This window comes from Camelus bactrianus, chromosome 10 (assembly GCF_048773025.1).
Source record: "Camelus bactrianus isolate YW-2024 breed Bactrian camel chromosome 10, ASM4877302v1, whole genome shotgun sequence".
NCBI lineage: Eukaryota > Metazoa > Chordata > Mammalia > Artiodactyla > Camelidae > Camelus > Camelus bactrianus.
This window is the reverse complement of record NC_133548.1, coordinates 9,819,071-9,844,104: the sequence shown is the minus strand read 5'-3', so window position 1 is coordinate 9,844,104 and position 25,034 is coordinate 9,819,071. Positions and strand designations below refer to the sequence as shown.

Sequence of the window (25,034 nt, the reverse complement as noted above, 5' to 3'; positions counted from 1 at the left end):
AGCCACACCAGGCATCTCTTCAACACACATGACCCACACGATGTGGGTAGTTGGTAATGATGAATGGAACACAAATTTGGGGTAAGATTCAGATTCACCCCATCAGTGCTGCACCCGACTCCCACCAGAACTCCCGAAAATCACAAACATTCAGCCGGGACCCCCCCCACAAAAAGTCCCGGGTCATAACTGTATTCGAGTCATGGAAAATGAGAAAATGGAAAAAACCTCAACATTCCCAGCAAAGACCTGACTGCGCCCTCGCGAAGCTCCACCTCGCTCCCACTGAGGCAGCTTCCGGCAGGCGCCTGTTTGTACAGCCAGCGAGACGCATCACTCGTGCTGATCTGAATTTCTTACCCCCACTCGCTTGGTTCTCTTATGATGACAGGCAGCTCTGTCAAGTTTCACAGCATCCCCAAAACGTGCCAGAGTAGGCTGGTGAGACTCTCGGGGCTCAAAGTCTATCATCAATCACATCTTGGTCGTGACCACAGAGGGTTTTTTTGTTCTTTTTTTTTTTTTAACACCAGCTCCAGGACAGAAGCATTAGTCAGGGCTCAGAGGTTCAGGAACTCTACTGTATGGGACCATAACATCACTGTAAGGCCCCACAGCTCAGCCACCACCCTTGGTTGGAGCGAAAAAAGAAAAACAAAAAAAAAACTCCCAGGTACTTTACCAGACACAGACAGCAGCGTCCTGTTTGGGACAGAGTCATCACAGGCATCTGGCACTGCAGATTCTCAAGCCATAGTTAAGAGTGTTTCATGCTTTTGAAACTGAAAGATGCATCCAAAATAATCTCTCTGACACACCGTGACTCACGCACCACCACCCCCGCCCAGCTCGCAAGGGGCTCAGTTTCTTTCATTCACACCTGAAGTGAAAGGGGGCTGGTCAGTGTCTGCCAATTACACTTCCTGCTTCCTTGCTTCCATCAGCCAGTGGAGCCGCCGGGAGGGACGGGTGTCACACCGCGGTGGGGTCAGGCAAGCCCAACTGCTGTGCCTCCAGAAGCAGCCTAGCCCTGACCCAGTCGACCAGGCCGCCAGCCCCCCATTCATTCGTGGGCCGTCTGTACAGCCGGCCTCTACAGAGGCCTCTTCCGGGACGGGAGTTGTTAGGAGTCGCATATGGAAAGAAAGGCATAGTTCCTCCTCTCAAGGTGCTCACAGTCAGAGGGAGACCGAGACGTGAACGAACAGTCAAATACCATGGTTGGGTGCCGGGATGGGGGTGCACGTGTGCTACTGGATCAAGCAGGGAGAGCACATGGTCTGTCCTTAAGGAGTCTAGGAAGGCTTCTCAGAGGAGGTGACAACCCAGAGCAGAAGGATGATAAGAATGACAAAGAGGATGTTCGCTCACCCTGGCTTAGCACCTACGATGGGCCAAGCGCTTTCTAACACCTTACATCCCCATTGCTCTTTGACGTAGGTAACATTATTCATTTCACCTTATGGAGGAGGCAACTGAGTCACCAATATGTTCCCTCATCTGGCCCAGAGCCACACAGCTGGTATAAGCACAACACGAGGACAAGCTGACCTCAGGAGACAGCACAGGGATCAGGACGTGGGAAGCCACGGAGACCAAAGAACATGGCATTTACAGAGAACTGCCAGCCTCTCCGGAGCATAGAGCACAGGGTAAAGGTTATAACACATGGGCATGTTTTGTTGTGGGAGATGCTTTGTTGGTGACCCACGTGGTGCTTTTCAAAAAATATAAACCAACATTTGAAAATTGGGAGATTTCATACAAAAACCCAGACTATCCAGGTTGTGCTGAAAAACTGGGATCTGGAACACGGAGCCGCATTCTTCTATGATGACCATCAGGGTTGGGATGGTTCTCTCTGGGAGAGCACATTGTAAATGGCAACATGACCTACGGATGCGAGAGACACGTGGCTGTTGTGTAACATTGTCATCATTGTTTCTTGTCCCGTTTTGAACCCACATAGAAAACTCAGCCAAGAAGGTCAAGCGCGCCATCTTTCCTTTTCTCCTTTCCCAAAGTTGCCCAGCTCTGATGCTATCCCAGGATCCACACTAAAGATTCAGAAAGATCTTCCCAGTTCCTACCTTTAAAGGGGACCTCAAGGAATGCCTCTGTAACAGTGGTGTTTCAGGTGGCCCTTTCTAGAGCTCTCAGATTCTACCTAGCAAGCATCTAGATTAAGTCAAGCCAAAGACCTGGAGGAAAGCAAAAAAACCCTCAGCCAACATGCAAAAGGTTCCAAGTTTTTATACTGCTTGGCTACATACAGACCAGGGTGAACAGATTTCAATTCACACACCAGATCTAATGGTATGGAAAACTGTTTATGCTAAGAATGAGTCTATGCTGCATTTGAATGAGGCAGAAGGGAGTGCTGTAATTGATTAGTGATGTCTGTTAAGGGCACAGGAATGGAATGGTTATATGTGTGTCATACATTTGCCACCAGTGTAGATAAAATAGCTAGCGTCTTTTCATTTGGGTTCAGGCAGATGTTTAGTCTGTGTAGACCCAGCCCCAGTGTATCAAGGCAGAAGACCCAGGGCCTAATGGAGGAGCCCTTCCCTCCAACAAGGAGACTGATTTTAACATTCCCACCTCCTGTGTCCTCCATCAACCCTCTCACTTTATTTTCTATTGAAAGCACCCTGTCATCTTTTATGTTTCCACTCAGGAAACAGCAACCACTGAACAGAAAAAAAATCAAGATCCCATTTGCCTTGATGGATTCATTTCGATACAACTTCACTCAAGAGCTAGCCGCTTCCTGATTTCACATTTCACCATCAAAGACAAGGGCCACACAGGGCTAGGGGAGCAATCTTATCAACAACGTACCTGGCGGAGCAACAGCTTTCCACCTGGAGAAGCGATTCTGGGATGGCAGCTCTGAACCCCAGCAGCCCATCCCAGCAGCCAACAGAGGAGGGACATCCTAAAATATCCCCCACTTGTCCCATCCTGCAGCCAACTGTGGTAACAGTGGACAGAGCCCTAAGAGAAATCAAAATGAGATTAAAGCCAGACTATCTGTACAGATGAGGGAAGCAAGGCCCAGAGAGGGTGGTGGTATGGCCTTGGTCACACAGCAAGGCTCTAGCATCTAGTCTCCTCACTCTGGCTTGGGCACTGCTTCAGGCTACTTGATGTACCAATGTTGCCACTCATTTCCCTGGTGGGGACCGGGGGACATCAGGGACTCAAGCAACCCCAGACCAAGATAGTAACGAGGTGGTAGTCTGCTATGGGCCTGGTGGAGGAGGGAACACACTCTCCACAGAGCAGGGGAGAGAGGCGAGGACTGAGGACTTCAGGTCCTCCCCAGAGATTTTCACGAGCAACTACCTGGTCCTTGATAAACAATTCCAACATGAATGACAGGGAGTCCACAAACATGGTGACCACACACTGGCTGGAATCCAACCCAGGCTAATATCCACCAGAGGGAAGAACAATGATTCATTCATTTATTGAACAAATTATGTGACAGGCTCCTGCCAGGCTCTGTGGATCCAAGGCTGAAAAAGACACAGCATTTAGATCTTCACGTAACTTAGAATAAAACCATTAATACTAAATCAAGGCAGTAGTCATACAACAGGGTACACATTAAATACACCACTTAAAAAGCACAAACCACTGCTACCCTCAAAAACACAAATGAATTTCACAGGCATAACGTTGAGTGAAAGAAACCAGAATGTGTCAGAGGGCACATTCTCTGTGATTCCCTTTATACGAAGCTCAGGAAGAGGTGAAACAAACTGATGGAGTCAGAACAGGGTTCAGCTTGTGGTGGGAAGGGAGCTGGAAGGTTAGGGACACTAGGAAGCCTTCTGAGGGGACAGAAATGTTCTATATCTTGAGGTGGGCAGTGGTTTTGTGTGTGTGCATGCATGCGTGTGTGTGTGTGTGTGTGTTATAATCCAATGAAAGTTCGAGTTTTTTAAAAGTCATTAACAGTGTCTGTTTACACATCCGTTTCACAGCTAACCTCTGAAAAGGCCCAAAGGCAGTTTTGCCTGAGCCTGAATCTTTCCCATGAAATACGAGATTCGGGACTCTGCAAACCCATTTGTATTTCCTAGAGATCAAGTGGGAAGCTCTCCCGGTCAGTCTGGAGAACAGTGTTGGTGAAAATGACCCTTCCGCTGGCCAGTACTTGGAACCAACAAAGAAGTCATCAGTTTCACATTCTGAGCTTGAACAGAGGACCAGTGGGGTGACCGGAGCCGCGTGGGGCCCAGATGGTGCCCACTGGGAGCAGGGACACACGAGTCACAGATCAATGACAGACCAGAGCCGGGCGTGGAGGCCGCAGGTGTGGAGGCCCCGGGCTCCAGGGTGACCCAGTTTCAAGCGAGCCAGCACTGATGCCTCCGAAGCTCCTTCCTCTGCTCAGTGTGGGATGGAGGGAGCCCAAAATAGCAACCCCCCTCTTGCCACCCACACAGAGACAACAGGTGGCTGGAAAAGGAAGGCGGGAGGGGTGGGGAGGAGAATGGCTGACAGGTGAAGGGGGGTGGGCTCCGGGTGGAACCATCTCTCTTCTCTGAGTCACAGCCAAGGGGCAGAGAAAGGCAGGGCAGTGACTTCACAGGACTCCGCTGCCACCGGCCACCCACGTCCACAGTGGTGACGCCAGTATGTCCCCAGACTCATATCTCCCACTGCGCACTGCCCCCTCAGCACCCCTACTGGGATGTTCAGTGGCATCTCAAGTGTTACATGGCCAAAAGCAAACAGCTGATCGGCCCCATCTCGGACAGGGACCCTCCAGCCTTCCAGGTGCTCTGGCCAAAACTCCCTGACACCTCTTTCTCTCTCGTCCCACATGAAATCCACCCAGAAACCCTGCTGCTCCACATGTAGCCAGACTGACCACTTCCACCACCTCCATGGCAACCGCCTGGTCTGAGCCATCATTTCTCACCTCCTGACTTTGTGCCTTGCTCCCTCCAGTGCATCCCCTGCCCTGGAACCGCTCCAGTTTCATATCCTGCTTGCCCTGTGTCCACCACATTGGCCTTCCTGCCATCAAACACCGTGCACAGAGCTCCTGCCTCAGGGCCTTTGCACTGCCCGAAAGCTCTTCTCCCCCGGGAATCTACATGGCTCCCTTCCTCACCCTCCCTGACAATCCTATTTAAAATTGCCACTCCTCCCCTGTTTTATTTCTGTGTAGCCTCTCTCACCATCTGACACATATTTTTTTAAACTCATTTATTTGGTTTATTGTCTATCTCCCCAAGTTAGAATGTTAGAAGCATGAGGATAAGACTCTTCTGTTTTGTTCACGGCTGTATTCTCGACACCAAGAACAGTGTCTAGTGCATAGTAGGCACTTAATCAGTTGCTGAATAAATGAATGCATCCAGGCCCAGCCACCTCCCTCTGGGTCACAGCCTCAGCAGCAAAGCACTCTGCTTCCTCCTGGCCCCTCAGCGACCACACTCAGGGCAGGATCACAGGTGTGCAGTGTATCCCAGCAGGTCCCCACATCCCCTCAGAGATGGGGACAAGGGACTCCTCCTCAGGTCACATGGCTTTCCCCACTGCCCCCTACTCAGCCTCCAAGATGCCCCTGGCCTCCTTGTCCCCCACACACCTGACCTGCCTTTTACAACTTACGAAGAGTTTTGCCATCACGGTCTCAGCTGAGCCCTCACGTAAGCCCCGAGCAAAGTTTCAGCACCCCTGTCCCCCGGACTAAGGCCCAATGACACACAACAGACAGGGAGGAGGACCCCCATCCTGACACGAGTCTTGGCCCGCGCTCAGCTTCACCATGTTTCTACCACCTGATTTCCCCAGAGCAGCGCAGCGACGACAGTGGCTGTGCCGGACAGAGGACCGACAAACCAGCAAGGCTCTTGCCGCAGGAGAAAGTGGGTCAGCCGGAAACCAGGAGACTGGGGCTCAGAGGAGAATGCAGAAGGGATTAGGGAGCTCAGATGGACCTGCAAAGCCACCAGAAAATGGCTTTTTTTATTTTTTTCACTCAACCTAAAGCAGGTACTGATCAAAACACAGGAAGCAATACCCTTGGTGTTTGAACGTACATCCCTGTGACCCCATAACCCTCCTCCTAGAGATTCATCGCAAGGCGATCATGGAAGGCGTGTCCACGGTGACTGTACAGGGATGTCCATCAGAGCACTGCTGGCAGGACAACAGCGGAAGCCGTCGGCCTGGCCACCAGAGGGGGATGCGGTCATAAATCATGACCTCCTTGAGAACAGTGAACCCGGGCTGCGTTTCCTAACTCGGAGAGACAGCCGTGATGCTGAGCGCCAAAGAAGGTGTTGCACGAGCCCATTTTTGTTTTTCAAAACGGTGTGTCTGTTTGCACAGGCAAGTGTCTAGAAAGATGCATATCAGGAATATCAAAAGGGCTAGTCTCTGCTTGGTGAGCCGAGGGGCAAACTACTCTCCTATTCTTTTTTGTATCCTACAAATCATTTGCCAAATAGCGTACATCAGTATTCTTTGTTACTAAATCGGAAGGGTTCATCCATTTTAGAAAAAATTGCACGAAATATTCCAAAGGCTGCCCCGAGAGCCCAGCCTGCTAGGCCGTCTCTGCAGCCAGACCTTGGCATCGCCCATTCAGAGCTGTCTAAGCTGAGACTCCGGCCCTCCCGCCGGGCCTCTCCTCTCGTGGCATCAAACGTCTGTGTGCAACTGAAGAGGGGGAAACAAAGAGAAAAAAAACCCACTTCCTGCAGAGCTGGTGGTGGTGGCAGCTTTGGGGGAGGAGAGTCGCCCACCAGAGGTGAGAAGGCTGAATGCAGCTCAGGGGCCGCCCTGATTCTCAGACCACTGGGGCCCTCATTGCGGCCTCTGTCGACCACCGGCCGACCAGGTCCTGGGGCGGGGCGGTGCCCAGCGGCTGTCTGCAGCCTATGCGGACACTGAGACCTGCACTGCTTTAGGGAGCATGGTCTGGTCTGAAGCCAGAACAAGCACAAGGCCACAGATAATGGAATCCTCAGCTGGTCTCCAGAGCCACCCCATAGCAGCATGTCTGAGGGGACCCCATCCCTCTCCAAGGAACATGTGGGCTTGCCCCCAGCAGACGGGGGATGTTCACCCAACTCCCCACTGCCACCGGTCGTCCAGGTAAGATCAGGATCTGAATATGACTGTGTTCTATCCGTCTTGGTATGCGAGGTGCCCAGCACAGACAAGGGGCTTAATGCGTATTTAATCAAGGAATGAAGGAATGAATGAATGAACAAACGAGCGAACCGTCCACAAAGACGACCCACATCACTGCTTCGAAAATGACCATCTCAGGAGCTGGAAGGGCATCTATAACCTGAAGAGAGAAGCTGTTTTTAAAGAAAGAGAAGGAGGAGGCAGGCAGACCTGGAGAGCTCGGGCCCAGTTACAGGAATGGGCCAGAGGACCCCACCCTACCCACCCCACCCACAGGCCCCGGAGGAGGGGGAGTTGGCTTCTGGGAAGAAGTGGGGCCTCACCTGGGGCAGTCCCAGAGGAGGGAGGTGACAGTGACAGGGCCGGGCCTCAGTTTCCTGCCTTCAGAGGGTGAGAGCCAGGCCACACGGCTTCAGGATAATTACGCCCAAGTCTCCTTCTCCGGAGGCGTCCACCTACCAGATGAAGACACGAGTCGGGGCTCCTCTGATTAGACTGAGTGACTCGGGGGGTGTTCAAGCTGTGACATTTGCCTGGGGCCAAAGGGGACATGAATTGCCCTCAGCTGGTTTTGCCCTGCATCGGGAATCAGAGAGGCAGATTCCAGAGAGCGTGGTGTTCGGAGGGAGAGAGGACACTCGGTGAATCAATGCGGCTTCCCTGGGAGCTGAGAAGCTGTTACAAGCTTCCACACCCTGATAAGATGCAGCCGAGCTGGGGCCTAATTCTGCCGCTGCCCACCGTCACACCCCCGCACACACACCCTGACTGTGGCCACACTCAGGCCAGCAGGACAGACACACAGAACTATGGACCGTAACTGTAGCCAAGATGCTAGAGAACCCAGAAAAGCCAGCTCTGGCGGTTCCCATCCCAGTGGGAGACTTAGACACCATCTGCCCACTCTTTCTGCAGGCCCAGAGGGAGGGGACATTTGCTCAAGTCAGAATCCAGTCCGGGACCAGAAGCCAGGGCCCCAGACTCCACAAGTGCTGCACCCGGGGGAATTTTCTAGACAAAAGTCAGGGCTTCCCAAGAGGCCTGAATCAGCAGGATGTGGTATCAGCTCGCCCCATGGGGGGCAACCCCCACCCCCTACCCTTCCCAGCTCACTCATCCACTTGGCCGGCAGACCCTCAGACTTCTTAGCCTGGAGCTGGGGGCCAGGACACTTAACTGAGGAGAGTTTTCCCTCCGGATAAACCACAAGACACCCTCAGAGCCTTCTGGAGTTTTCCTGGCTCCAGTGTGCTTTGGACAAGTAACTCTGGTTAAATCCCTTCCCTTCTCTGGGGTTCATCCTCCTGGTCTCTGAGGTTCCATCGGACCCTAAGAAGCTGTGAACGTCCAAGCCTGGATTCAGTCTTACTGTGTCAGAGAGACTCAACCCGACATGAATGAGCTGGTTACTAAAACCGGAAAGGTCTCCCCCTCACCCAAATGGCGTGTGATCTAGGAATTTAGATACAAGGACCAGTGGTCATTCTTTTTCACTTGAAATTTCACTAAAAGAAAGCGAACATTTGTGCCACCTGCAAAGCATCCCAAATACGATTGCTGGCCGGGTGATAGCTGCGGCTGCCTCCATCTGTTTATTTTCTCTTTTATCTACTTTTGCCCACGAATCGGGAACATTTAACTGGGCATTTTGGCCATAATGCCTTGCACGAGCTAAACCTTCCCCGAGATGAAAAGCTCCTGGTGGATGGGGGCTTCGGGTGCTGTACTTTTGTGCCCTAGCGTCTAGCACGGTGCTTTAGACCCTATAATGACTATTACTGTTGTTGTTGTAAATTTTCAATTAAAGAGCCTGACGGGAACTTCACATTGAATCCAACCTCCTCTCTTTACACTTAGGGAATCTTGTTAATTCTACTTCAAATCAGTCCATACATTCATTAAAATTGAAATTTAAAAGAGTTTTTCAGGGTTTGGGAGATTTGACAAATTTATTTCAAAATGAGAATAAACAAGAAATATTGGAGAAAGAAGAATAATGTCCTTCCACATTTTGAGAGGATAGTTCTGCAGATTTACAGAAATTAAAACTGGGAATAGATTCATCAGCAGAAGAGAGAATCCAGAAAAAGACCGAGATTTTAAGGCAATTCAATAAAGTGGTGGTGTTTCTAATCCGTGGGGGGAATGTGGAGTTTTCAAATAGTGGTGTGGAAGCAACTGCTCTCCTTTTGGAGCAAGAAGTTAAAAAATAAAAACTTCAAAAATGATTTTAAATAACTGAAACAAAGCACATCTCACACCATACTCAAAAAAGTACAGGGAGATTAAAGATGTCTGTATTATAAAACAAAACAACAAAAAGACTAGAAGAAAATGCAGGGGAAAATTTCTGTAACTTCGATGTGGAAAAGGTCTTTTTAAGTATGATCTAAAACTAGAAGCCATAAAGAGAAAGAAAAAGGATTTTGACCACATAAAAATGTTAAACTTAGGAATAGTGAAAGACACCATAAAAAAAATCATTACAAAATGGCAGACTGAGGCAAAATATCAGCAACACATGTAATAAACAAATTAATGTCCATCATATGTAAAGAGTTTCTATAAGTCAACCAGGAAGAGACAGACAACCCAAAAGAAAAATAGGCAAAGAATATGAACAGATAATTACCCAATGAAGAAACACAAATGTCCACAAAACATATGATAAAAATTGTCAATTTCCCTGAAAATTAAAGAAATAAAAATTTGAAACACAACTGGATGTTTTATAGCTATCATACTGATAGAAGTTAAAACTATGGGTTACATCCAGCATTGAGGAGATGGGGGACAATCAAAGCGTTCCTACCATGACAGTAATCACGTCCACTGGTTGATCTTTCTTAAAAGAACCTCTTTGGCATCAGCATTATCTTTCAAAATTTTAAATGCTCATACACAGAAAGCGACACGACAACCGGAAGTCCATCCTAAAAGATACGAAACACATGTGCCTAAAGACATGCTTGCTGAGCTCTCCTTGTAAACAGACTAAATGCTGACAAAGAAAAGGATAAAATAAATCATAGCACACTCATATTTTGGACAGCCGTGCAGACATTAAAGAGAAGATCATCCACATATTCTGCCATGGAAAGTCACTTATAGTTTATTGGGAGGTGAAAAAAAAGGAAGCAATGATATAGTACATATGTGTGTAAATATAATGTCCCATTTTGTAAATAAACAAGTAAATAAAAATCCAAAGCAAACTTTTAGCTGTGGTTACATCTGCAGGGTAGGCTTGGTGGAGAATAATAGAGATGAAGAAATGCTGCTTTTTAAAAAGTTTATGTTGGTGTTCTTTGAATATGTTTCAATGGTACACAGAATTTTGCACATATATACTGTGTATATGTGTGTGTGTGTGTAATTAACAACAAAACAATATACCCCCACAGGCCCCCACACAAAGTCATTATCATTTTTATTTTTATTTAATTTATTTTTTTGTGTTTTGGTGGGGAAGAAGGTAATTAGGCTTATTTATTTATTTTTAGAGGAGGTACTAGGGATTGAACCCAGGACCTCCTCCATGCTGTGTGTGCTAAGCATGCACTCTACCACCGAGCTATACCCTGCCCCCTTATTTTTATTTTAGAGATGGGAAAACCACACCAGGTTTTCTCTTGCCTGAGACTATCACATGCTATAAGCTGAGAAGGGAGTCTAATCCCAGTTTACCTGAACCAAAAGCCAGCTAGGACCCTACCCCACCACAACCCACTCACCCTACACCCAGAGCTTGGCCATGTGAATTGCTGACTTGGCAGATGGCGGCCATGGACATTAGAGCTATCAAGAGATCATGCATTGTCTCTCCAAGTGCTATATTTAACATTTCTGATCATCAAAGGACCGTAGTCAACTGGAGAAATACAGGAATGTTAAGAAGCAGGAAAAAAAAATACCAACCACCCAAAGACAATTACCATTAATGTTTTAGAATATTTCTTCCAATATTTTCACTGTATTTTTTCACTGCATTTTAAAATGTAGTCGATATTACACTCAAGGAATGATTTTGTATTTTTCCTTAAAAAATAACGCTGTATCAGAGTCATTTTCTAATGTCATTAAAATCTTTATAAACATCACAATTTAAAAACACGTTAATGTTTGAAGCAGCAGTATTTTATCCTCTATCTAATTTCACCTTGCTTATCCACTCCCCCCACCCACCCACCTAATCTGCAGGCACCGAAGTGTCCCATCTGAGATAAAATATACTCAGTGCATATTCTACGCCAGGCACAGAGATGACTAAGATATGCCGCACCTCATACCACACAGCAGAATTAATTCTGGGTGGATTAAAGGGCTAAAGAAAAAAAAATCACAGAAATACTCGAATAAAGTTGATGAGAGTATTTATCAAACCTCTGTGAGGGGGAGGACTTTCTAAGCCTAAAGCTATGGGAGAAACCACAAAAGAAAAGATCACGAGATCTGGCTAGCTAACATTTTGATACTCTATAAACAATGAAAACCAAAAAAGTAAAGGTCAAGTTGCAACCTGGGGAAAATAGCTGCAACCAATATGACAAAAGATTATAGCCGTAATATATAAAGAGCTTATACAAATCAATACAAAACACCCACTGAGACGCCAACACATAATTGAGGAAAGGCTCTGGGCTCTCCAACATGCTAGCCACCAGCCACATGTGGCTATTTAAATTTAGATCTGAATTAATTTAGATTTGAAGTCCTAAATAAATTAATTAAATTTAAAGCTAAAAATTCTGTTTCTCCATCAAACTAATCACATTTCCAGGGCTCCTTGGCCACACTTTTATTTAACATCCTATCCTATGCTATTAAATAGTGCAGATACAGACCATTTCTATCATCAAAGAAAGTTTGACTGGAAAGCGCTTAGATCATTTCCAAAAGAAGACGTACAAGTGACTAAGAAACACTTTTTTTAAAAATTCAACTTCGGGAAATACATACAAGATCTTGTGGTAGCTCACAGCGAGAAAAAATGTAACGATGAGTATATGTATGTTCATGTATAACTGAAAAATTCTGCTCTACACTGGAATTTGACACAACATTGTAAAATGACTATGACTCAATAAAAAATGTTAAAAAAAAAATTCAGCTTCACTAGGGATAAAAGGAATGCAAATTAAACCAAAGTAGTATTTCATATTCATCTAGTTCGAAGTGAAGGGGATGCTACTAATGTAAGAATACGGAGTGAGTGACCGACCCTCTGTAACATAATCCGGCAGTAGGAATTAAGAGCTGTAAAAACCCTCAGCCCCGTAATCCAGTTTCTGGGAACAGAACCTAAAGAAATGATCAGAAATACAGAAACAGTTTTATGTAGAAAGTTCCTCTATCCCCGAGTGATTGATACCTTCAGAAAGAGAGCCCAGCCTCTGGGAAGTGGTTACACTCACTCACTCTGATAAACTGTCAATAAAACTTATGTTTTTCCAAGAGAGTCTACTTGAAAAATACCTATGATGTAAGATTAGACTTTTTTTAAAATCATTCAAAACTGACCAGTGAGAATGACATCAACTATAAAAATATGGGAGCAACATATGCACAAAATGCTGTCAAATGTCAGAAATAAATATCACAGGGTGATGGGATTCTTAATATTCTTTTATGCTGTTCAGCAATTTCTGAATTGTTAACAGTGGTCATTTGCTGCTTTTACAAAGAATTAGAAAGGTTATTAAAAACTCGGAGAAAGAGACATAACCTTGTGATTAGAGCACGGGACCTCAGAGCCAAAGCGAGCCAGCTCTCCCACCTCAGTCAAGGTCACCTCAGTGTCCTCACCTGTGAAATTAACACCAGCCCTGCCTCCTAAGGTGGTGAGAAAATTAAGCGAGACGTTGCCTGCACAGAGGTGGGCAGTCTGAGCACAGACAGACCGTACACTAGAGTCACGGCTTTTATTAACATGGGAAATGTTTATTCATACTATTGCAGGTGAGACCAAGACCCAGCATCTTCTACTGAAAGTACTCTTGACTGGGGAAATATACGCTTTAAACATGAGCTTTTTTAAAAGTCCCAAAAGACAGGAAGGTGCTTTTCCAAACTAACAGTGGTCACCTTGGGGAGGCGGGATACATGAGTTTTCTTTCTTTGTTTAAAGAAGCAAGAAAATACCTTTCTGTGCTTTCCAAATTTTCTCCAGGGAGCCTGCAACCTTTATAATCATAAAAATGCTTGAAAAACAAAAAAGCACAGCTGAAATAAATAAGCATGTTTGATTGGCTGTGCTAAAGAGGTCAGTCAGGTTAAATCCGGGCACTCAGGGACACATAAGTGAAGGCATTAGCAGGGTGCTGGTCTTTGAGTGATGGGCTTCTGGGGGTGATTTCAATTTTTTCTATATATTTTATGTATCTTCCAATTTTTGTACAATGAGTAGGGAATGAGAATTATTTTTTTTCTAATCAGAAAAAAAAACGTAGTTAAGAAAAGAAAACTAGGCTCCCTGACCTTGGGGATGGAGGGTTAGGAAGAGGGCAGCATGGGGACCATGGCTGCCCCGAGAGGGGCCTGCCCTGCTGGGCTTGCGGGTACGGGCTGGATGGGATGGAAAAGGCTCCCTTTCCCCTTGCCCACCGGGGAACTCAGGCCCAGCACAGCTGCAAATACACCAGGGTAATGGCGACAGGTTACCTGGCAGGGGAAGCGGTCCCTTTTGGTTTTCTAAATTTCCTATAAAATGTCTGTGAGTTTTTTCATTGTCAGAGCAAACAGGAGAGGAACTTGCGTTTCACAGTTCACATAGCTGATAACAGATCTATCACATTTCTGTCACTTAGAGATTTATTTTTTCCTCTGAGAACCTGGCAGTGGCTGTCCCCACCCTGCTTGCATAAGTTCCCCCAAAGCATGGCCTCATCATTCCAAGTGCTCTCAAACCCACAGGTCCAGGCCACACACCTGGGGAACAAAAAAGAAACATTTACCATCGAAAAGGGCCAGGACGTAACACCCTCTTCCAGCGTGAGGTTGGGCCATTTCTCAGCCCTGTTATGTCTCAGTCCCTCTCCTGATCTCCAAGCTCCCCAAATCCCCCAGGGCCTCAGACAAAGCCTGAGAGGGCTCTTTGTCAACCAAAGGGAGAGGACCGCTGAGACCCGGTGTCAGATCTGCTTAGCCCGGCACACTTCTGAGGCGCTGGATTTAGTTTTGCTTGAAATGAGTGGGTTGTTGACTGGCGTGTGAGAAGCCGGAGGTGATGCAGAAAGAGGCCGTGAAAATGCAGGGGCTTTGGGATCCGACAACAGGACCTTGACCTGGTCATCCGTCCACATTGGGCAGCGGCCACAGCATGGGGACGAGAGCCCAGGCTTGCAGGGTTGTGGCAAGCAGTTGATGAAACAGCTGACGGATTTGACGCAGGGAAAGGACTAGTAAATATTAACTCATCCAGCGCCTGTTCTGCTGTTGTCATGGCAACAGGGAAAGCCTACGAGCTTCGGGGATAATGGCATGAAAGGGTCTGGGACCCAGAACCCAGAGTCCCAGACATGGTTCCACATTGGCCTTGTGACCTGTGCCGGTCCCCAGTCCCCTTCTCTGTACAATGGGGTCCCTGTCACCTCCAGCCCTGGCAGCCAGCACCATGCCAGAGGCTCTTCATCACAGGAGTTGGGAGCCACGGAAATGCAGGCAAGCTGTAATCTCTGGCAGAATAATCAATTGCACGCAGAGCCCAGACCAAAAGCACAAAGTCCGGGTCCCCAGGCAGCAGTTTCCGCCGTGAAGAGAAGGTGCATTCTCTGCAGCAAAGCCCAGCAGACCAACAAAACACGAAACCATGCTTCCACGCTGCTCGGCCTCGCCCTGCACCAGGGGCACGGAGACCTGGACTGAAAGTATGTGCCTTCTCCCCAGAAAAATGCACAAATGCACACGCATGACAGCAGGCAGCTCATGGAACCCTGAAGAGCAAACTGGACCCCGAGGTCAGGACAGGCCCCACCCTGGGCTCAGGGTACACCTAGAATCGGCCTGGTCATGGGCAGCCCAAGTTAGCAGAAACCAGGCTGGAGGCCCAGCAGCCTCCGAGATTTGCTGGGCCTGGAGTTCCATCCCAAGCTCTGTGGCTGGACCACCCAACCTTATTGGTGTCATTTTGGCTGCCCCTGAGATGCCTCATCTCCTCTCCCAGGGCCCCCCAAACCCTGGGCAGAACAAAGGGAGGTCCTCAGCTGGGCCCCAAAGGCCCCTCCTTTTAGATTCACTCCCAACTTGGGGCCAGTGGGTAATAGGACCCCCCAAAAGCAGCTCTCTTAAGTGCTCTGCAGTGTCTACAGGCTGAAAGACCCCACCAGCAGAGGCAATGGCTCTGCGTCCTTACCTGGACCTCAAAAAGGCAGGGAAAGCCCCTCTGCTCCCTGACACCCCCAACCCAGCATCAGTCCCCAGCCCCAGCCTCCCTCTTCAGAGATCCAGGACACCTAGTCTAGCAGAGGACGCCTCATGAGAAATCCTCATTCGTGTTTTAAATCTCCTATTCTCTCCATAGATCTATTACCCGGATTTGACCTGGAACCTCTCAGTACAACCTGTGGCCACAATGGCTATACCTTTAGCAGAGCCTGCAGAGGCATGAGCTCTCAGGATTACTGAATTTTCGACTTCAGCTTTTCTGTTCAACCCCCATGTCAGAGAAGGGAAGTCAGAAGGGAGCATAGAGGAGAAAAGATGGAGGGAGATGGGGCAGCCCATACCTCACTGCAGGGTGGAAACCAAGGAGGGCTTCCTGGGGGAGGAAGCCTTGGGCCAGGGCCTGACTGAGGGTGAGAGCGGGGGCAGCACCAGCTCCAGCTTCCTTCCGCCCCCCCCACAGTCCTTCCCATGCCCCACCCAGCCCTCACCCTGGGCACGTTGCCCCAACATCAAGCCAGCGCCTTCCTCCCCAGTGTTTGTGTCATCAGGGCCAGGCCCACCCTGCATGTTGAGCAGACCAGCCTCACAGGGGTGCCAAGGACAGGCCCTGAGAGCGACCCCCCTCAAGGCAGGCCCTGGCCCCTAGACACACACACAACCCAGGCCAGGGGCTTCCCAGTGCGCCCCAACCCCCATGCAAGCCCACCAGCAGGTGTGGCTTACAGGCCATGGGGACACATTTTACCTTCTGGCCTGTGAAAACCTAGCAGAGCGGCCTTTTCACAAAATCAAGGGAACAACCCTGATGATCCCAGTTTAAGTGCTGGTTCCATCTGCTTGTGAGTTGGATCATGTTTCTCACAGTCACAGCACCTTCCTCTCTGGAATACTGGGGTGGGGGAGTATCTCGGTTCACCTTTCCCCGGGGCCACCGCACGCCCGACCTGCACCACACCACCCCCACTAGCAGAGTTTGGGGGCTGGGGGGGGTGTCTCCTCCCAGATTTACCTGCTTTGCCTAATTTAATCCTCACTCCAATGAAGTAGGAGCTATTATCATTCCCATTTGACAGAGGTTGCTCAGCTGGTGAGTGGCAGAGCTTTCCAGATGTTAAAAAGAGGTTCCTGTCCCCACTGTGTCCCCACCAGAGAGGCTGCCCTAGAACCAGTCTATCTTGAGGTTCTCTGTGACCCTCATCCCCCAGGCTCCCCACCGAGGCCCATCCTGCAGACAGTGGGTGCAGGAGCCGTGGGTCCCACCCGGCCTGACCTCTCTTGTTGGAAGCCCCCTAGCATCTTTGGGCCTCCATGTTCCTGTGTTCAGGCCCCAAGGCCCCATTGTGGGCTGTGCCTTACAAGCAGGCCTCCCCTAGTGGACACGGCCCAGTGTAGCAAGGAGGCGGGTATCCTCTTGGGTTGAGAATCAGGAGCCCCTGTCCCGATTGGTTCCTTAACCCGCCAAGGGACTGTGGGTGAGTCACTTCCCGTCTCTGAAACATGGGGCAAATATTTGTTATCCGTGCTGCCTTCCTCCCGGGGTGGTTATGAGATCTCGGCTACAACGTGAACATGAAAGTTCAGGGCTCAGTGAGAACTGACAGTCAGAGGCTTTTACTGATCAAGGTGATCACAGTCCTCCCCTGGAGGGTGGCAAGGCCCTTTTGCAAATGAAATTTAAAGTGGCTTGGAGGAGTAGGAGGGTATAACTCAGCGGTAGAGTGTTATGCTTAGGCACGCACGAGGTCCTGGGTTCAATCCCCAGTCCTGCCATTAAAATAAATAAATAAACCTAATTACCTTCCCCATTAAAAAAAAAAAGAAAGAAAGAAAGAAAAGAGACAGCTTCCCACTCCAAAAAGCCCGCGACTTGTTTTGGTTTTAACTCTTTCTCAGAAGGCGGCTGGATTCCCCAGGCTATGAGGGTCTCCACAGGCTGGCCGGCCCCCTGGATTTACCAGGCAGCTGGAAGAAGGTACAAACAGAAACAGCCAAGGACTTCATATCAGCAGTCCCGAGTTCAGATCCTGGTTCTGCTGCCTTTTCGCCCGGCAGTGTTGAAGTCACTTCCCTTAGCCTCAGTTTCCTCGTCGATAGCGTGGGGACAAGACACCCCTACCCCAGCCATGCCCCCTGGGGCTGTGAGATGCTGCGGGCCGGGGAGTGGGGGGGAAAGAGCTTTAAATGCAATGCCACAAGGGAAGCAGTAAGATTGTCCAAACCACTTACCACCCAGGCCACCTCAAGGCCGCTCTGCGATTAGAAAAGCACCTGCCTCTGTAATTGTGGGTTTGTGTATTTCACACCCCTCCTTGGTCTCTAGCTCTTTAGAGAAAGTCCTGACTACTCTTTTCTGTGCAGGCATCTGTGGGTGGCAGCAGAGCTTCAAAGTTAAAAAAAAAAAAAAGTGGACTCTGTACGACCTAGATGCCCATCACAGTAGAATGGATGAATAGAGTGTGGTATCATCACACAGTGGAATCCTATACCCAACAAAGAACAAACTCCTGCCGCACACAGTAACGTGGATGGCTCTCGTGAGCATGCCGCTGAGTGAAAAAAGTATAAACTGTGTGATACCATGTAGATAAAGCTCAAGAACCAGCAAAACCAATCTATGCTGATAGAAGTCAGGATAGCGGATACCTGGGTGGGGAGGGAGCACAGGACGAGGGAGGGCCTCCGGGGGCTGATCAGGCTGTTTCTTGATCTGGGTGCTGGTTACATGGGTGAGTTCAGTTTGTGAAGTCACTGTAGCTATGCATGTGTGATATACGCACTTTTCTGGGTGTACTTTATATTTCAAGAGAACGTTTTGTAAATTAGGCATCTGAGTTCCAGTCCCAACTCTGCCCCATGCATATTGGATGATCTCAGGCTAATGAAACTCTCAGCCTCCACTCGCTCCTCTGCAAAGTCGGGGTAATAATGGTATCTGTCCCTAATGGTCCCAAATGCCAAGTATTTAAATTCCACCTTCATGATATTTACCTTACCCAAGTGCCAAGTAGTCATTCAGGTTTTCCCCTTAGATCAGCTCAGCAGTTTTAGCTAAATAATCTAAAAATAACATTTTATATCACTCTCATAAGTCATGGCTTTGGTGTGCTAGTAATTTATTGTCTGGTATACTAAATTAAGACAAACTCAGAGCCCCTAGCACCGGGCAGGCCCTTAGTAAGTGGTAAACATTCACATCCTCATCAGCATCTTTGTCATTATTACTGACATCATCACCACCATCATCTTCACCATCCTCATCACCATCATCATTACCATTGCCACCAGATACAGAGCCAATAAATACATGCTTCCAGACCATCTCACAGGATCAGCCCAACATGGCCCTGCCCTCAGCAGAATTAAGGACATGGAACCCATCCTGAAGTTTCAGGGCTTGCTGGGGTGCACAGCTAGGTGAGGGCTCCCTGCGGGCTGGACTGGGTGGCGGCTCTGGGTTGCCCCTCCCGCCCTCCACACCGGACCAGAGCTGATCTCTCTCTGGATGCCTCTGTCAACCTGCCTCTTCCTCCAGGCCAAGGCTGACCACACCCAGGCCTAGCCCTACATCTCTCAGAACTTCAGTCTCCTCGTCTCTGAAACAGGGCCAGCAGCCTCGGCTCTTCAGAACCCCACACTGGGTCCAGATCACTAGACAAACAGAAGTCATCATAGGAGAGCCCTCAACACTCAGTAAATCATCAAAATTGTGTCTTCACGTTATCTCAGATTTGCCCTCCGAGATGTGCCTGAACCCTTCCCACACTGACTGTCGGGGGAAAGAGGGCCTGAAATGCTCACAGAATTAAAAAAAAAAACCCACTTGGGTTGTGCTCCTTTTTATGTAAACTCAGCCACTCAGCATTCAGAGTTACTAGAACGAACTGCACTTTCTAAAAGGGCTTTTGGTGTTTCAAATGACCATAACCATTGATTCAAATAATTCTACTTAAAGGAAATAAAGATATGAAAAAAGATGTTTGTGTAAAAATACTTATCACAGAGTTATTTTTAATAACAAAAAAGAGAGAGAGTAAACAATACAAATGTCCAGTAATAGGAAGTAGTTAAACAAACATCAGGACTTTTATGTATCAGCAGGACATCTTTTAAACCATTGTACAACCATTTAAAAGCCATGTTATGTAAGTCTATGATGTGGGAAGACACTCAACATATATTGTAAGAGAAAAAGCAGGTTACAAATGTAAGCATATATCTTATATATAAACACATATATATATCTTTTATGTATATAAAGACATATATATCATATATGATGCTAATTTTGAAAGGAAGTAAAATCTTTATAATTATAAATGAAAATTGAAAATGAATAAAAATACATGCCCTGATATGTTAACAGGGGTCATACTAGATGATAAAATTCTGGGTAGTTTTATTTTTTCTGTACTTGATTTTTTTTAATAAGCATGCATTATTTTTATTATTAAGGAAAATCATATAATAAAAATGTTATATGTCATATATAATGATACCATAAATACCTGGGACTTTCATCTTTAAAAATTTTCCTGCAGATCCCTTTTATGTTATTTTTAAATGTATCATAAAATCATAATATACAGTCTTTGAAAGAAAAGCTCAACAATAAAGAGGTGCATAAAATAAAAAGAAAAGCTCAACCCAACCTCGCTCTTCCATCGCTACCAAACCCTATCGCCCATAACTCATGTTATCATTATTTTGATGAATATTCTGCAAAACCTTTCTCTGTGATTGTAGAAACATTTTATCTAACTATTCAGTTCACTCATATTTTTATTTTATGAAAATAAAATTGCAATATACAAACTGTTCTGAAATGTAGTTTTTTTCAGAACAGCTATCCCTTCGAGTCAGTACCTTGTGATCTATGTCCTCTCTCTTCACTGTATCGTATTCCAGAGTGGGGTTAGGATGAAACTGATTTGCCCTTTGCCTTGTCTTTCCATTTTTTATTATCCCTTGGTGGCTTCCTAAACACCCTTAAGTATACTGACTTGCACCCTGGGAAATATAAGAGCGATCTCTAAAAGTAACACTGTGTAGGCGCTTTTTTAAAAAAATGTAACTTTTGCCATTTTGCCTTCAAAAAAAGGTTGTATGGAGTTTTCAGATTCCTGTGAATGTATTCCTTAAATAAGATCCCAAGCCTCAACTCCCAGATTGAGGAATCTCAGGGACCATCTCGGGCTGGGTGAGGGGAGATATTCAACCCAAGGTACAGAGGCGAAAAAGGGCTGAGTCAGGACTGATACCCAGCTCCTCCAACTTCTAGACCCTTCTCACCTGTAGCAACATGGTTATTGCACTAACAGGACTCAACAGCCTTTGCCCTCAGCCTGGAAAACCAGCCTACCAAAGTGGCAAACTCCTGCTCACTCCGGGTCTCAGCTTGGATGTCACCCCTTCCAGGAAGCCTTCTTTGACTTCCCCAGAGGTTGAATTGGACACACCTCTTCCTGAAGGCTTAGCCATGGACTGTCCCAGTTGCCTGTTGGGTGGTGTCCCCACTAGACTCAGGGTTGGTGGGGAGGAGGGCAGTGCTTATCAGTCTGTTTCATATGTCCAGGTTCAAACCCGTCAAAGGGCAGAGAAGCATCAGCCTGAGATAAGAGAGAGGCTGTGCTGAGAAAGGGTCGCCCACAGACCAGAAGACTTGGGAGTTCAGTCCAAACCTCACTGTTAGCTGTGCGTCTTGGGAAATTCACCTAACCTCTCTGATGCTGTTACTTCATCTGAACAACGGGCTTGGTTAACACTTGTCCTACTCTATCTACTAGGGGCCTCATTTTCTCTATCAAAACTCATGCCCTGTGGTCGAACAAGTCCAATCCTACTCACAGGAGCAACAGAAGAGAAACCGTACACACTAAGTCCTCAGATGCACACACAGGCCATGGGCTGTGGGATGTGTTCCTTGCATACCCACCATGGGGAGGCCTGAAGCAGCCCCGGTGGGGGTGGGAGTGAAAAGGGCAGGTCAGTACACACCAGGGCATCTGCTGGGCCTCCAGGCAAACAGCCCGGGAAGAAATGTGAATAGGCCCTGGAGGGGGTGGGGGTGGAAGAGGCCTGAGCTGACCAGTCTTCACACTCACTCAGGGGAGTGCACTAGGGTTTACAAACCCTTCATGTCATTATAATAGAACCTTCCAGAAGCCCTGCAACGCAGGGCTCCTTCCCTACCCACATCTTATAGAGGAAGATGATCAGTTTCAGAAAGGGGAAATGACTAGCCCAAGGTCACCCATCTAGTCAGAGTAAAGCTAGTTTCCAGGCCCGTAGGCCCTATACACACCCCCCAGCCCTGAAATTATCATCATAATAGCTCTCATTACCAGTGTGCTTCACTCTTTATGTGGGTTATTCTACTTCATCTTCGAACTATCACATCGGACAGATGAGGATTTTTAGATAATTTGCTTGGGTCCTTGACTCAAGATTTCACCACAAGGATGTGAAGCCAGAGTCATCAGATAGCAAAACCTGACTCCCAGAAGGGATGGGACAGCTGGGGGTAGGGGACTTCGACCTGTCCCTCCAGACTGCAAAGCCCTCGAGGGCAGCCCCACTCCCACCTAAGATTCCAGGAAAGTGTACACACTGAGCCACCGTACAGAGCCAGCATGCCCCTATCCAGGACAACCTCCAATTCACACTCTGTCCTTCGCCCAAAGCCCTGGCATTTGACACCCTCTCACCCAACAGAAAGAATCAAACCCTCCAGGTTCCAGAGCATACAAATCCCCTACCTCCAACTCTGATGGTGCAGCCTGGGACGTGGGTCCTAGAACAAGAAAACCAGTCTCAGGATCATACAATCCCAGTTTGCAGATAAGTCAGCTGAAGCCCTGAGTGGCCACCTGGGGCAGAGGTGGGACCCCTCCACCACATCTGCACATCTCAGCTGTCCACCCAGATCCAGAGCCAAATGTTATGTCCCTCCTTCTCCCCTCTCCCCACCTCTCACTAATAATCTGATCCAGCTGGAGCAAAAGTGGGGGAGGGGGTGCACTTCCTGAGGTGTGGAGCAGGGGAAGGATGCTGCCAATCCTGCTCTTCTTAGGGCAACCCCCCCTCCCCTCTGCCAAGTACAAGTTTTCAAGGATTCCGGTCACTGAGTCATTCAACAAACAAATAGGGGCAGGGCTCTTCACACTCATCTCAGAGCAGAGGTACCGCCTCTGGCCACCGGGCCATCCCGCGGTCTTTTGGAACCATCCCAGAGATACATCCACTCATTTAACAAATGCTGAGGTCCTACTACGCACCAGTCACATTTCTCAGCCTCTTTCCTCTCCTCCCGCGGCCCCTCCCTCGGTCCCAGCCCTCAGCTCCTCCCCTGCCCATGCGTTCCCTGTGGCCCCTTGACCCCGGGCGAAGAGGGCAAATCCCGGGGGCTCCGGGGAGTCAGGGAGCCCGGAGGGGCTGAGACATCGCTGGATGACCGAGTGACAGACACACGCAGCCCCCGTGGTTACCTGGTGTGGGCCCGGGCAGCGCAGGCAGGCGCCTCTCCCGCGGAGGCCGAGGAGGTACTGACACGGCCCTGGGGGGTGCTAACCCCCTCCCCACCCCCACCTTCGGCCTCCACCCCGGCCGGGCGGCCTGGAAAACCCAACCCCGGCTCAGCCGACTTCCTCTTGTGTCATGGAAAGTGCGGGTGCTGGGCACAGGAAACTCCCGCCAGGGATCTGGGGTCTGAGCGGGGACAGTGGGCTGGAGGCCTGGGAGGGGTAGAAGGAAGGCTAACTCGCGGAGGGTGGGCGGCAGGGAGGAGGGGCTTGGGGAGACAGAGGAGGGTGGGCGCCTATAGGACAGCGGCTGGGGAGGGGGTGGACGCTTGGGGGTTGGAGGGAGGGTCAGGATCCCTCCCACTGGGATGGGGGCAGGCAGCCGCCTGAGGTCCTGGACTGCTTTCAATTTTCCAAAAATTAACAGAAAAGAGTAGAAACTATACCCTTGTCTGTAATGAAGACCCCCCCCGAGATCAAATAAAAAGCCAGTATTTTTGCTTGTTTTCTTTGCTTTTGGCGAGCGGGGGTGGGGAGGGTGGGGTGGAGGGTGGTGGCAAGGGTTGTAAAGTGAGAGATATGTGGGTTCAAATCTTAGTTTTAACCTCCCGAGGCCAAAGACGTTTCTTTCTGAGCCTCAGTTTCCTCGACTGAGAAATGGAAAACTGCACCCACTTCCTATGGTGGTTAGGAAGATTAAAGGAGGCCACGCCCCCTGGCTTGGGTAGGTGCCCACTAAAAACCCCCTTCCCCGGCTCCCGCTGCGGTTACGTAAACCGAGCGTGGTGACAAGGGCCATGAAGGGCCACTTCATAAACACCCCTAGTGTGACAAGTAAAAGCTTCCTAAACACCGAGTCTTTAAGAAAAAAGTTATCCAGAAGGTCCTTGGAGTGTAAGCAGGGTGGGGACCGTGTGTCTGCACCCCTGGTGCTTAGTGTGGGGCAGAGATTTGTTGTATGATCAAACAAACGGTGGAAGGATTGAAAAGTCTGGAATTTCTAGAGTCACAGGGGAAGGATGGATGTTTTGGGGCGGGGGGGTGGTGGTGCCAGGAAGGGCTGGCTGAGACCTTGGGTGTCACCTCTGGGGAGGGGAGGAGACAGCTCCGAATCCTGTGTGAGGTGGTGGGTGTGCCCCCCAATTGCACGTGTGATGGGAGTCCTCAGCCCCTGATCCTGGGCCTCGACCCTGCCCTCTGGGGAACCAATTCCAGTATCCCCAAATCCTCCCAGCCTCACTGAGAGGAGACTGGGGAGTGTTGGATGCGGGAGCTAAGCGGATGCTATCTGGCAGCCGCTGAGACAACCTCATCAGGCCCTGGGAGGGAGAGCCCCGCCCCAGCGCTGGAGGACCGCCAGCTGCAGAGAGGGCGGGGATGGGGATCGGGTGCAGCTGGGAGGCCCACTCAGCCTCTTAGCCTCCAACATTTCACATTACTGTCATGTCGGAACCACTTCGCCCCTGCCTGGTGTGGCCAGGATTTCGAGAAGCCCCAAGGAACCGAGGTCTGCCTCCATCTGCCCTTCCTGGAATGAGGGACCTGAACCTTTTCCCAGCCACATGCCTCCCCCACCTGCTTCACAGAATGCCGGCCACCTCCCCTCACCCTCAATAGCCAGGGATTTCTTTCAGCCCCTCTGGGAACAACATGCATCAACACAAAGATGTCACACATACACACAGCGACGCAGACCCGGCGCCCACAGCGGAGCCCTCTCCATCCAGTGTTTGCTAGTAAAATGCCTCCGGTGGGGAGTCACCTCCAACTCACCCCTCATCCCAGCAGGGGAGATGGAGGGTTTCATTTGGCTTTTCATCTCTGAGCAAGGACTGGGGCGGGGTCCCCACTTCCCACTCACTCCTCACCCCAGCACCGCTCAGAGCCTGCTTGGTGGGATGTGGCCCCTGTCCCCCTCAATCCCCTCAGCCAGGCTTAGGGCCCCCGCAGGCCGCAGCCCTTTCCCTG

The 25,034-nt window shown here is 49.0% G+C and overlaps 1 long non-coding RNA gene across 1 annotated transcript in view; it reads right to left on the bottom strand.

Annotated features, from left to right (window-relative positions):
• The window catches only part of LOC141578829 (uncharacterized), a 43,709-nt gene extending 20,358 nt beyond the window's left edge, over positions 1-23,351 (bottom strand). The window contains exons 1-2 of the long non-coding RNA XR_012509574.1: positions 23,034-23,351; positions 22,305-22,339 (exon numbers count right to left, since the gene is read on the bottom strand). This is a non-coding gene — a long non-coding RNA (uncharacterized LOC141578829). The remainder of the gene's footprint in view (positions 1-22,304; positions 22,340-23,033) is intronic.
• Positions 23,352-25,034: the final 1,683 nt, after the last annotated feature.